Raw genomic sequence first — 15,353 nt, 5'->3', positions numbered from 1 at the left:
CCGCGCCCTCGCCGAGTCGCGCGATGTATTCGTGTGTATGGGGGAGTACGGAGCTCGGGGAGGACGCGCCGCGACGCTTCGTGGCCAGGCCCACCTCTCGTCTCTTCTCTCCGCGCCACTCCTCCTCCCGGTCGGTCCATCCGGACGGCACGAGGATTCCGATCCTCGAGAAATCGGCGAGAAGCGGCACACCTTCCGAAAACTCCGATGGAACTCTCGCGTCGCATCGCACAGTCTCTTCGTGTACCTCGTACTCTCTCTCTCTCTCTCTCTCTCCCTCTCCCTCTCTCTCTCTTCTTTCTCTCCCAACGGTCGTGGCTCGTTTAAGACGATTTAAAGGCAACTCGTTGGAGGAATGTTATTTATACAACTATAAGGCTGTCGATGGAGAGCACACGCGAGGTGCCTGCCCGGCCACTACTCCGCGCGAGCAGGGTGAGCGGCTAATGGTGAATGATCATCGTCGTCGACGATGCTGCTGCTGCTGCTGCTGCTGCTGCTACTGCTGCTGGTGCTCCTGCTGCGGCTGCCGCAGAGGAGCGATTTGCGGCGCACGGACGGCGGCGGTGGCGGCGATAGCGACGATGGTGGCAGCTGCGGCTGCGGCTGCTGCGGCGGCGGCGGCGGCGACGACGACGATGGCGATCAGACGTCCGCGGTTCTCGAGGTGATGCTCATCGATCGGCTGTGTATGACGACGCGGTGACCGTTCTTCGTGACGTAGCCGTCGCTCTCGACGAGCACCTGGGTCTGCCGGACGCAGAGGTCGACGTCCGGATCGTCGCTCTCCTCGCTTGGCCCGCCGAGACGCTGCTGCTTGTGCTTCCGCCAGGCGTTCTGTATTAGACTGGCGCAGTACTCCTCGCGCTGCCGCCAGAGGGTAGACGAGACCGGCTCGTAACCAACCTCGTCGGGGCCGGGCCTTGACCTCTTCGAGATTCTCCGTCTCCTCGATCGGATTACCCTTCCGCGCGAAGAAGTCCTTGGTAAGGGCGTCGAGGATATCCACGCAGACATAAGGTCCCCCTTACATATCGTGATATCCAGCGACACGATTTTGTATTTGTTGGGGCTTGTGTATCTGCAGTGGGGGCTCCAAAACGTCCAAGAAGTCCGACAGCTGGTCGTATCTGATGTATTGCGTGCCGTCCGGGTCGAACTGCTGCCAGATCTCGTAGTACATATCGTAGTCGTCGTCCGTCAGACCCTCCTGCACGTCCTCGGTCGCCTGCGAGTAATTCTCGAGGATCACGGCGATGTACATGTTGATGACGATCAGGAAGCTGATCACGAGATACGAGAGCAGGTACGCGATCCCGATCGTCGAGGATCCACAGTTGCCTGGGTAGCCGATCTCGTTGTTCGGCTCCTGGCAGTCCTCCTCGTTTATTATACCGTCGAGAACACTGTCCCAACCGGCCGAGGTTGACATCTGCCAATACAATTAGGTGTCATGAGTCGAAGACAGAGTTTTTCAGCGTCTCATAAAGCGACTTTAAAAAGACAAATCCTTGTCCTTGTAAGATTTTACAGAGATAATCAGAATATACATTATATTACAAAAAAAAAAATAGTAAGTGTATACAAATACAAATTAAGATATATATAATTCAGTCACCTGAAATAGCAGTATCATTGACTGCCCGAATGTTTTGAAATTGTACACGTCGTCGAGTCCGCTCTTGTCTTTGACGTGCATGAAGAAAGACATGCCGAATATCGCGAAGATAAACATCACCAAAAATAGCAGTAGGCAAATGTTGAAGAGGGCTGGCAACGACATCGCCAGGGCGAAGAGAAGGGTTCGGATACCCTTGGCACCTTTTCACGAGTCGAAGCACACGACCGACTTTTGCCACTCTCACTACACGAAGCAAAGTCGGCGAGACGAAATATTTCTCAATAATGTCGCTGAGCACCAGACCTGTCGGGTTTAAGAAAATTTACATTTCAGCAAACTCGAGATCCTTCGGGCTCGAATTAACATCAAGGACGAAGCGAGGGTGCGATGATCACGCTTATGACGCATAAAATGATGTAATTTCATTCATAATTCATGAATTTCTCGTGCATCGTCGGGTTCGAGATCATGCGTTGCTTAAATCATCTATTATTATGTAGCTATTGTTAGCTAGTGTAGCTGGTAGTAAAGTAGAGAGTGCGATTCATAGAAAAATAGGCTTTTTCAAGTATACGTTTCTATAAAAAAAAGAAAAGTCGTTCATATTTTACTTGCAGGCAATTTACGACGTCGAAAAATAATACGAAAAATAATATCTAAAAGTCGTGTATATTTCTTTTCGATAAATAAATCAATACGTGTATTTGATACTCTGTACTTTAAGAAAATGATGTGCATTGTGGATTGTATTGAAAATGTTGAATTTTAAAAAATTCATGCACGTTCTAAGGACTAAGATATATTATTATAGATTCTGTCTCTTTGAACTTCGATCGAAAATCTTATAAATCATAAAAAGCGTATACAAAAATCAATTGAAATATTAAAACTCATTCTATCGTAATCTAGTTAATCAAAATTATGCGGTGCCTTGTGAGAGATAATTTCGAGTAAAAAGTTTTCACTACTGTTATTCTAAAATATAAATACCTCTAAATGAAGATAGATTCTATAAGTGTAGAAAAATCGATCTATATATTCTGATTTATATATTCTAAGTAAAATCGTAAAATCCTAAAATCTATTTTATACAGACCCGATCTTACCCGAGCTTTTACACTTCGATTAATGATTGTTGCAACATTGATTAATGCGCCGAATGACTCGCGCAAAGCGTTACATCGCGGCTGTTATTTATCTCGAAAAGAAAAGCTCTCCGACATTAATCATAACGGTTAACTCTGAAAAATTGCTTCGACCTCCTTCCATCGCAATTCTCATTCCAGGTACGACGACGAAGTAACGCTGAGCACGAGTAATTCGACCCTAGACACCAACAGCACATTGGTAGGACACGTTGGGAGTAAGGTTGTGAGACGGGACAGGATTGACACAGTGGGGGATATATTCAACACATCAATGTAAGGCTACGTAATGTAATGATATCCATTAGTCGTTGAGACACGAGCGAAACGTTAGGCCTGTCCGCTTATAATCGATAGAGAAGAGAGATTCTGCGTGCATTAAAAATGTAGCGGAGAAAGTAGTGGCATGCCGATTTGTCCTCGCTGATGAGATACGATACTAGATGAATCTACGAGTATACTAAGAAGCAAAGATGTAGTAATCATTCCCCTGAGAATCGAGCAGCGAGAAGGGAAGCTAACAGGCCCGCCTTTTTATTTCTCACATTTTGCTGCCGTTTCGCTCGGGTCATACGACCATAGCAATCATACGTTACATTACCTAATATTGACAATATAACAACAACAAAATCAAAGAGATTCCATGGCTCCTTGAAATAGTGGTAGCGAAGAGCGAAGATCTTCATGAGACACTCGCTGGTGAATATCACAATGAATATCATGTTGAGATAGTCCAGAACATTGCTGAACGTTTCGGTCTGCTGATAATGGTCCAACGTCATCGTGAGCATGTTCAGCCCGATGAACAGCATGATTATCATATCGAACTTTTTGTCCGTCACTATTTCGAACACTATTTGCCTGCGGCCGCCACTGCGAACAATCGAGAGGGGGGAAAAAAATGTTATGCCGATTTATGCACGGCTCCATTTTTCATTATTACACAATATATACATGGAGGGAATTTTCTCTTAAAATTTACCCTTAAAAACTGGTAACTGTGGAATAATGTGCGACCTCGAGGAATTTTACTATACTGCTTAGTAAAATTTACTAAAAGTATAGTAAATTTTACTAAAAAGTATAGTAAAATTTCTTGAGATCACACATTATTCCATAATTATCAGATTTGAGGGTAAATCTTAAAAGAAAATTCTCTCCGAGTATATTACATAAGCACAATGTTTTATGTATATATAAAAAATAAAAACGTTTTGCTTTTCCTGAGCGCGGCAAAAACAGACCTTTTCACGACACTCGGCTTTATTATCAGTGTACATATTTCAAGTTGTAACATATATTCGCATTAGGATTCAAGTAACGAACCATTGGGCTTTCAAAACGCTCTCGTCGTGCAGAATTAATTGTCGGATGATGTTAACGACGGTTCGTAAAACAAAACGTGGCACGTGCCTCGGTAACGATCGTAACACTGTCCGACGGAAAAAAAAAAAACGCAAAAAATAAATACGAGACTAAGGTTCAGAAAAAATTTGAAAGTCGCGAAATTAAGGAGCCAATAAGAGCCAGATTAAGGATAGCGTACACAATAGAAAACATTTTATATTTGTTAAATTTGACGCTTGTTAAATTTTTAACACATCTAAGTGTTAATTTAACACAATGTGACTATATATTATTTGAATACTTTGTGTTTAATTGCTGTTTAACACTTCTTAGTGCCAATAAGATAACGCAATTTACAGATAGACAAATAAGAGAATATAAAAATAATGTATTCTTTCTACAACGTATCAATGCTTTTTTGTATTAATCATTTACATAATATTTGTCATTCCTCAACGTATTCGTCTTGCGTTAAATTAACACAAAAGCTTGAGTAAAAAAATTGTGTGCGAAAGGCGCAACGGAAAAGTAAAATATTCGATATATGCTCGGGGAAAGTTTTCGATGTGGGGAGAGATTTCGTAGGGTCGACGTGAGAGCACTCGTGTGATTGTGATCCTCGCTTGTTTACGTACGGTGGACGGTGGACGGCGTGCGCGTTCAAGGTCGCCGCGCTACCATTCGCTCGCCAGCACTCGGCCGGGCAGGCGGCGCTCCTCGAAATTTGCTGCGACCGCGTGCAGCGCACACGAGACGGAGCTCGAAGCGCAACAGTTCGTTCCTCCACGAATTCGTAAATTCGGAGGGGGGTGGGGGGATTCGATCGCGTCCGACTTCCGCGAGTTTTAACGAATCCCAACCGCGCTTCGTATCCGATATCTCTTCCGAATAGGAAACCATACGGATTTCCGGTATTCTAGTTTTTTTGCTTTCGCAGAGGGCAGCCCGCATCGATTCGACTCGCGTCTCGTGCGACACCCGTAAAACTGCCAACTTCAGCGTCGATCTCGTCGGTTATTTGTGAATCGCCGCCGCGGACGCGACGCGCTCAATTAGTGTGATAACCGCGATTGATCCTGTATCGGATATTTATTAATTGCGTTATCGGCAAAGCGGACGTACGTTTGTGCGTACCGGCGACTCGTCGCAACGCGTGCCTCGCGAGATTTAGCTTCCGTCGAAGCGCCGAGCGATCGGCAAGAGCGACGGCCATGCGTCTCCGAATATTACGTTCCGCGGACATTCACGTCTCTGGCTCCTGAGTTTATTCACTCGAGTAATAGCCCTGAGTAATCATAACCTGAAATGTGATCGCGCGATCGCTCGTTGTCGCTGGAACGCGCGGAAAGTGTAGGAAAGTGAGACTAGGAGTAGTGTAAAGGTGCAGCGTCGCCGCCTGAAGTTGGCCGCGCGTTCTTCGGATACACGTCACTCGTGCGAGTAATTTACGCGAGACGTCGATCCCGTTCGTTCTTCTCTCATTGCATTGTCGGGATGCAGCAAAGTTGCGGAACAATTAGCGCCGAGAGTGTTGTGTAAAGTTTTGTCGCACGAGCAGCATCGAGACCCGAGGGAAGGAGGAGAAGGAGGCGGCTTGGTCCAACAAAATTTTTATGAGTGAGTACAATTTTTATGTGCAATAAAAACTGCTAAGCATTGTCATACGACAGGAATAACGCCCGTGCAGATGAAATTTATGTAATTGATTATACGAAATTAATCGCGATTGTTTTTCGGGTGGAAAATTCGTTTAAATTAATTACATCGACGATAAAGTTTATCCACAAGTTTTAGAATAATAGAATTTTTACAATGGAAATATAGAAATAGATATACGTGATAACTGGCCTCGGTTATTTTGATTGCTTACAAGGAGAAAATTTTATAGTAAAAATCACTATGGTAAACAAGAAAAAAATGTTTACTGTATGTTTTTCATTAAAATATCATAGTATTTATACTACTTGATATAGTTCTCTGAAATTTCCTCTTATTTGGTCCGTGGCTATCGTGTCGCATAGTAATTTTTAATATAAAATTTTTTTCTGTGTACGATTACAGTTAAAAGTTCGATAATTCAACAAACGGTATTCGTTTTAGAAAATGTAAAAGATTTAACAAAAGAAAAGAACATTATGCCCTGTAAGATCTAATATATCTTTATTATTTATTATAAACTCACCCTCGGTCGCGGAATAGCTTTTAGAGGCTTCTTATTACCCATTTTCTTCATAGCATTATAATATTTCTTCTGATCTTCCGTCATGAACATCTCGAGGGATCCGCCGGCCTTCTTCTTTTGCTCGTTAAAATTGTCGATGATCACTCCGATAAACAGATTGAGGGTAAAAAACGATCCAAATATAATGAAAAACACGAAGTAGAGATACATGTAAATGTTCGTTTCGCGAATCGGTTGCTTATCTATCTGTAAACGATTGAGTGACGTGTTATGACATGTATACAATATACATATATATCGGATAAGAAAATTAAGTAGAGCAGTTGCGAGTAGGAATTTACTGTACTCACATCTCTGGAGTCGATCGCGTCGTTCATGATTTGGATCCAGCCTTTGAAAGTCGCCACTTGGAATAGGCACAGATACGCTTTCCCGACGTGGTCAAAATTCATCGGCGAATTTTCCCACGTGTAATTCTCGATGCCACAAGCGTGACGATCCGGTATTATCTCGTGGCTGAGCGTCGTCTTGTTCGTGTCGACACACTACAGCGAAAGTGAAATTTATGCAGATATACAGATGTGATTTTTTTAAATAAATATTTTTATTAGGAAAAGAAGAATGTATTACATCCATTTTTACAAATGTGTTAATATTTATATTTTAAATAAATTATATATATATATAAGTTGTATTTATAACATTTTCTCTTTCAATTTAACAACATATTTTTATAATTTCTCAATTTCATTTGTCATTTTTTATTGTGTATATATTTTTAATATTCAAAATAATTTATGCAAAATTTTATCGCGAGCTTAGATATTCTATAAATAAATAAATTTATTAATTTATAGAATAACTTAATCTCAGCATCGCAGTAAAACTTTATAGTTTACATAAGTTATCTTGAATACTTAAAGTACTTATACAAAAAATAACTTATGTAAAAAATTTAGATTCTTTGCACATACTTTCTTTAATACATTTCTATTAAAGTTCTATTAAAGTTTCTACTTCTTAAAATAATTCTTGCTTTGGCAGAAAATTATAGAAATCAAATTTTTTGTATTATTTTTAGCTGTAGTATAGAACAATCTATAATTTTTCCAAAATTTTTTACATGAACTTTTTAATTTTGAAAATAGATGTAATACGTTCTTAAAAATTCCCGCGATGAATCGCGCGAATTGTTTAAACTGTTTAAAGAGTAACGAGTATCACTTATATTTAAAAAATCGAAATTATACATTTCCATGTATTTATATGAAAAAATGTATTTACCTTAAAGTATTTGCCAGCAAACAGCTGCACCCCCATGATAGCGAATATAAGCCAGAAAATAAGGCATACCAGCAATACGTTGAAGATGGATGGAATGGCTTGGACCAAGGCATTAACGACTACCTATGAGAGACGAAATTTGATTAGACGCGTTATCGCATTCGTAATATTTCTCTAATAATTTCTGCATCTATGCGTTTATATATATATGTGGGATTTGTGTCATACGCTATACGCATAATGTGCATGTCAAGACTAAAAACGCACAAAATTTATTTACTTCATAAAAATAAACCCGATAAAACTAGCTTATGTTTTTAAATAAAAAATTTGTGTCTTGCAAATTTCTATTGCCTAAATTCTTTTCCTAAAGAGATTTATAATTTTCAAAGGCATTCGTAATTTTGAATTTTGTAATTAATTTTAACAAAGAGTTTAATGAAATTAAACATTAGTCTATTAATTCTTCAACGAATCTATTAATGGCAATGTATCATAATTTTCTCATAAAATAATATTTGTCGAAAATTTAATATATAACATTATGCAAATACAATAATAAAAATTTGATCGCGAGTAATATTTGATACGTTGCGTTCCTGCTGTATGATAATCTAATTCGGTGCATAATACTTTGGCTTTACAGACGCTTTTATCCGGATTGATGCAATTAAAATATAACATATGATTGTTAACAGATGTCTATAAAAAAATAAATTTTAATTTGAATTACTAACCAAATTATACAGAAATACTTTCAGATTCTTAAGAATTACACATACACACTAAAAATCCCTTTTTGCTACACTGATAAAGAAATTACATTTTTTAAATCTTATTAAACGATGCTCTCGAATAATGCACGAATAATTATGCAAGAGATAATTTGGACATAATTTTCGTTATAGTGTGTATGTAAAGTGGCGAGTTGCAGTGCAACTAATTGAGATAAAATAATCGACTAAGGGCGGGTTTATCAATGCTCAGCTAAGTTAAATTTGACTAATAGTTAAATACTAACTGTAAGCTATGTGTTTATCAAAGCGGAATAACTAACAGTTACGCATAAACTGTTGGTTAAAGTGTTTGTAACAAACACTTTAACCAGAAGTTTATGCGTAACTGTTAGTTATTCCGCTTTGATAAACACATAGCTTACAGTTAGTATTTAACTATTAGTCAAATTTAACTTAGCTGAGCATTGATAAACCCGCCCTAAATGTAACTGTGATTTTGATTGATCTGATGGATCAGTGATGATATGCGCGTCGTGTCAATTTATATTTACGAATTTCATACTCGGGTGTACCTACTAGAAGACAGTCAGCCACAGATCAACATGTAAAGCAGGCGCAAGTTACAACACAAACGAGAAGCAAGCAAGCACAAGCATTCGTTCTTCACGTGTAGGCAGTTCAATTGCAAATACTACGTTCAAGCGATTTATATACAGAATATCCTACAAAAAAAGTATATATACGAGTGGCGCGGGCTCTCATTTAGGAATAATACTGATTGGATGTTTCCTTACCCTAAATTATATTGGATATTTACTTGAGGAGCTCGTTGAACACTGAACATTAATAAGCAAGTTAAATTATGCAGCTCACATGTTATTTTCGATACAAAGGACTTATCTTTTTGTAATTAAGGAATTATTACCGATATTTAATCCTCGCGCGCATCTACGACGATTTGCTTTTCATCCGTGCAAAATGTTTCGGATGAAAAATTTCTATTAGAAATCTAGAGCCTTTTTTCACCAAAAATTTAATGCCTTTTTCTCCTCTCTCTCTCCCTCTCTCTCTCTCTCTCTCTCTCTCTCTCTCTCTCTCTCTCTCTCTCTCTCTCTCTCTCTCTCTCTCTCTCTCTCTCTCTCTCTCTCTCTCTCTCTCTCTCACACACACACACACTCTCTCTCTCTCTCTCAGGACATTCAGTATATAATATTTGAAAAAAGAAGAGGGGCAACTTAGAATTCTCTAGATAACTTCCGCTTTGATTAATATGTTCCCCAGTATTTACTAAATTGTTTATTGAAGAGTTTCCCCCTTCTGTGTGTTTACGCATTGAACACGAGCCGAAGATTTTTATCTGGGAAACATATTAATTCTGCATAAATTCGGAAACAATCGCATCCTGCTATCTTCGTGGTCTCGTGCAAAAGCAAAAATAACGCAAGAAAACAAAATACGTAAGCGCTCCGAGGAGCGATCTGCAGCGAGCTACTGTAAAATATAATAGAAAAAGTGTCAGGGCGTGGGCATGACAGTAATCACTACAACCCAGTGTCTCAGCGACCTTGTGTTGCGAGTATGAGTGACGTAAGTATGAGTAGTTTGCCAGGAGATTTCGTATTCGTCGCGATTATTGTAAAGGGCCAATGGTTGTAGCACTTCACTGCACTGTTATGAGGGATGAATAGGGTACTCCTTCTGTGTGTAATCATATCGCACGTTCGGCAACAAATATTACCAGATACTCATAGGATACATTAGACAAATATATTCAGAGAGTCGGTTGTATTTAATCCTAAATGCGATATGAATAGTGATTTATGTTGTGGCTAGTATCATTTTTTTTGTTTGCGTATATCGAGCTTCCAGAACGTAACGCTATCACACGCACTATTATCAGGCTCGTGTTATACAGAGTCAGATAAACGCGATGTACCATTTCGATCTTCACGTTTAAGCGTACATACACGCTTCGAATTATTAGGTGCGCAACTTCATTCTCGGCCTTTTTTACAAAATTTTATTCATGTTTATTTGTAAAAAAAACGAATAGTTATTTAATCTTCGAAGTAATTCCCTTCACTTTCTATACATTTTTGCCACCTTTCAGGCAACTGTCGAATTTTGCTTCGAAAAAAATTTCTTTTTAGTTGTCCCGAGCGTTCTTCATCTTCAAGATCCAAATTTCCACTTTTAAATCTTTGGAACCACTTTTTGCACATACTGTACGAAACAGCATTTTCGCCCAAAGCTGAATAAATCATTTCCTTGGCTTCTGCGACATTTTTTTCCAATTGAAAGGTAAACAGAAGGCAGTGCCTCAGATGCTGCTTGTCGAACGACATCTTTTTCACTCCTGCTTTCTAAGGTTATGTCAGCAGGACTCCCATTTATTGTAGTGCATTTTGAAGCTTAGGCTTGGTACTTTTAAACCACCACAGGGCGGGCAAAAATTTTAATTTGAATAGGTGCTGTCATTGATTAAATTTTGGGGCCGAGAATTAAGAAAATTACACACCTAATACGTTTCCCTCTCGCAAAGATAGGGGATGGTACAACACGTGTATCGATGACAATGTACGGGATGAAATAAGCGCGTGTTTCTACATAAGATGCGTGTTTCTCGTTGTTAATGTAATGTCGGTCGATTGTGGACGAATTGTCTACGCGCTGCTTCGCGCATTCGCATTTCTAAGCTTTGCCGTGCATTCGCGACTGCCTCTATAATCAGCATGTTCCCGTGCAACAGGAAGAAAATGTATAATATTGAGTTTCCGATCGATTTCAGACCGAACGCTTTTTTGCAGTTTTTCAAGAGCCGCTATCGTCGACTATCAGATTTTCCATATCTCCAAATCCTATTAGTTTCTACATGAAGCTATCTTTTTTGCATATTCCTTATTTTCTACAAAGATAATATTTAGATAAAGAATTAGATTTGCATTTGCATTATATATGAACGATTAATAATATCAATTTTACGTAAATCATGTGCGTTCGAAAAGAAAAAATTTGAAAGTAGAATCGGAATACAGTAATATTTGAAAAATCAAGTACTTCGCATATATTAAAAAATACGAAATTGATTTTTTTTTTGCTTTTAATCTGCAACTGATAATTGACAACAAGGCAGGCTCTTGATAAACGTCGAACATCGTGGAAGGCAAAGGAAACGATGATGATTTTCGAGTCCATATAATCTGAGAATTATTATTTCTAGTGCAAGAATTTGATTAAATAAATGTATACGTATCGGTAACCGTTTATGAGAGAAAAATGATAATAACAATAATTTTTTAAGTGATTTCTAAATGTAAGAATTGAAAGCAATTTGTAATAGCAATAAATATAGCTTTGTTAGAGCTGAGGTAACGCATCATGAAAACATAGTTTTGATTAGCAAATTTTTTTTCTACGTCTTTCAAGAGTATAACGTTATAAATTTTTCACTAATTTCTACTTGAAACCTAACACATTTCTAAATGTTGCAAAAAAATTATAAACCAAATCGTTATTTCAAAACATAGATATCAATCTTAAATAAAGACTCAATTTAACGTCAACTCTTCTAGGATCAATCTTTTAGTTCTTGTCTGAAAAAAAATTATCTTTCATTTCCATATTAATTATCCGTTAATTACTTTTCTATAATGTAACGTATTTTGCAACGTATTTTAAGCAAATCAATCTCAAATAAAGTAAATTTTCTTTACGACATCCATAATGAGATAACAGAAGGTTCTTCCTGATATCCCCTCGGTGGAAAATATCGTCGTTGACGGGGATTACAAGATTAAGAAACGCTGTTATACTCCCCGGTATTGAAGGGATTAAACATAGGGGATCGTCTCTGCCGTCTTCTCCACGGCAGACGTAGAGCAAGCGACAAGGTCTGCTGAGACGGTGGGCTACATACCCGCATCCCCTGCATTCTAGACATCGCCCTGAGCGGCCTTAGGGCCCTTAGGGTCCGCATTGTTTTGAAGGCTTGAATCCCGCCAGCGCCACAGAGCGACGCTACGAAGTTAATGAGCGATACCTGCGAGCGAGAAACGAGAGCTAATCACAGCGAGAGGTAGACAGACGTGTGTGGGGTTGAACTTGATCAATTCCGATGATTCACGGACGTTGGGATAAGGGAGACGGGGAATTTGGGGTGGGAGGGAGGAAGTTAAAGACAAGAGAGACGAGATCGACGTGTCACTGCGTTCCTTCGACTCCTCGACGGATCAAGACATTTGGATATCTGTACAAACATGAAATTCGAGGGGCTGTCGATCTGTGGAGAGCCTCGACACATTTCTCTATCTATAGATATATATGTATACTCATATGTACATTATTATATATCACTTTTCTACAAGTACCGTCACTTTGTGGGATTCGCGGAAAAAAAAAACTGGCAGCGCTCAGCAGACAATTAACAAAATGTTGCGGAAAGCAATTTTTTCTCTTGCACTTTTGTATCTTCTCTCGCGATGTCCACGTTTATTGGCAAAGAAATTGTTTTGAATTTTACAAGTGCGCAAATTTCGTGAATAATTAATTGCAAGAATAATATTCAGATAACAATTTAAATTATATACGCAATTAGGAAGCATTGATTATTATTAAGCAATAATTTAATTTTTTTAATTAATAATATTTAAATTACTACATTGCTACAAAATATGTCCATAAAAAATCTGGAGCTTCTAAAAGTTCTAGTTGACGTGATTGCAGAGCTTATCAATTTGCTGGATAAGTGAACTTGCTAGGTTTGAGACCCATAAAAAAGATTTCGTAACGGTACTTACAGAGCAGAGGACACATTACATTAATACAATACGACAATTATATAAACAAGGGAGATAGAGGCAAATAGATTCCAGGTACGGCACATATAGCAATTAACAATAATCAGGAGATGGCTGTGTGTATGTGCATATATATTTGTATCACGTACGCATATACGTGTGCACGTGGAGAGATACATACGTATTCATATATAGGCACACACACACACGCAATTCAGAGAAACAGATAGATAGATAGATAAAACGACAAATAGCTCGGTAGGGATTATCGTTATACGAGCAAGTTACTATCGGCTGCATCCTGAAACAGACGAAAAGGTTTGTCATACTTGCGATCACGACGCCTCACGCGAATCCTACTATAATTTATACAACACGAATATACGAGATCTGTACTATACCATATTCACTGCCGATAAGATTATCTGTTAAGGCGAAAATTACCCAGACAGCACACAATGTTTATAAAAGATTTATAAATTATTTATAATATTTGAATATTTTTTGAAAATATTTTTGTGATCTTAGGTTGAACGGATCACAAACCTTTATTGATAATGTCATAAAAAAATATTAAAAATATTTATTTTTTTATTTACCATAAATACTGTACAAAATATTCAGTCTATATATAAAGATTTTTTCTTTACGTATATAAAATATTTATATGATATTTTTGCAAAAACAAACAGTAATAAATATTTATGACTGCTTATCACAAATATCGTGTGCTACGTGAGTAGAAATCTGTTCTACTATGTTTCTTCAGTCATTTCTCGACGAATGGAAAATTGTAGTCGCGATGAAACGTCGTGACGCTCCAAGAAAGATCTCAATAAACACATTACATATTCTGCGCTCGTAGACGCACGTAACGTCACACGTGCGCGTATGTACATTCATACACACAGATCACATACGTACATACGAGGAAGTTTTTACACTACACAGAAAGCATATTTATATAATATATATATATATGTATATCATGTATATATTTTTGGTACTTTGCACAACGACCATTGGTACCAAGAGACCGTTAGAAAAGGCGTACATAGGCGACTTTAGCTAGTAATATATACGACAATGACCCCGGGTGCGGACACCAAGTAGAGACGCCAGTGTATCTCTGCACAACGGGTATAAGCACACCATATAAGTACACCGTGATGCACCGTAATACAAGCTACCCTTCCCGTAGCCGCTCTTCCCGCGCTTTATCTTTCCCACCTCTCGATTAATCCATTAATCACACACGGATATTTCAAAAGCCGAAGCTTCGTACCGCGTCCAACGATCGATATCGTACTCTATCTAAATCGCCGAATCCACAGTCGGTCGGAATCGAGCCGAAATAAGTCCAAGCTTGTTTCAAGGGATCGCTGCACGGAAAGAAGCTTCTCTTAAAATTTACCCTCAAAATCTGGTAATTGTGTGACCTCGAGGAATTTCATCGTACTCTTAGTAAAATTTACTATACTTTTAGTAAACTTTACTAAAGGTATTGTAAATTTCACTAAAAAGTATAGTAAAATTCTTCGAGTTAACACAATTATCAGATTTTGAAGATAAATTTAAGAGAAAATTCTCTCCGTGTGATTTTCGCTTTGACCTCGCAATCAACATTAATAAACGGCCTTCCTTTAACTAATTGGAAAGACAGTATTTTTTTAACGCAACTTTTTTTGCAAAATTACGCAACAATACAAATTTGTTATTATTCAATAGAAATACATTAGGACAAGAATAATTTTTCTTTATTAGTGTTGCTGTCGGCGCGAGATCAACGCTTAAATCTCCGATTCCACGGACGGGGAATCTCGACTCGTTCCCGATCACGGCATTGTCACTACTTTGAGAGGAAGAAATAGAGAGAGACAGAGAAAGAGAGAGGAACAATTCACATGCATGACCGGCAGTCCCTCGTTAATCGGAGGCCCGCGCGGCGGGGACAGATTAAAAACGTGTCCTGTCGGTGAATAACGTGATCGATCCGTTGGCTCCGTACGAATCCATCGAGCGTCGTTGCGATAGACAGGCCGAATCAGGCTTTCTTTGCATTAATAAGTTTCGCACTCAAGTCCTCGTCGGCCGATGACTTACTCTCATGCCCTCCCACCGTGAGACTGCCCCGTAAAGGCCTCAAGGCCCTCAGTGTTCTCATGGAACGGAAGGCCGGGATGTCAGCTGCGCCGGCCCAGACAGCGCCAAGTAGGTGATCAGCGATAGCTAAGTTTCATC

At 39.0% G+C, this 15,353-nt stretch overlaps 1 pseudogene; it reads right to left on the bottom strand.

Moving 5' to 3' along the window:
• Nucleotides 1-313: 313 nt before the first annotated feature.
• On the bottom strand, nt 314-13,010 carry LOC118644241 (annotated as a pseudogene).
• Between the last annotated feature and the right edge of the window lie 2,343 nt (nt 13,011-15,353).

The sequence above is a fragment of the Monomorium pharaonis genome, unplaced genomic scaffold (assembly GCF_013373865.1).
Source record: "Monomorium pharaonis isolate MP-MQ-018 unplaced genomic scaffold, ASM1337386v2 scaffold_690, whole genome shotgun sequence".
Classification (NCBI taxonomy): domain Eukaryota; kingdom Metazoa; phylum Arthropoda; class Insecta; order Hymenoptera; family Formicidae; genus Monomorium; species Monomorium pharaonis.
This window is presented reverse-complemented; position numbering and strand designations above follow the sequence as displayed.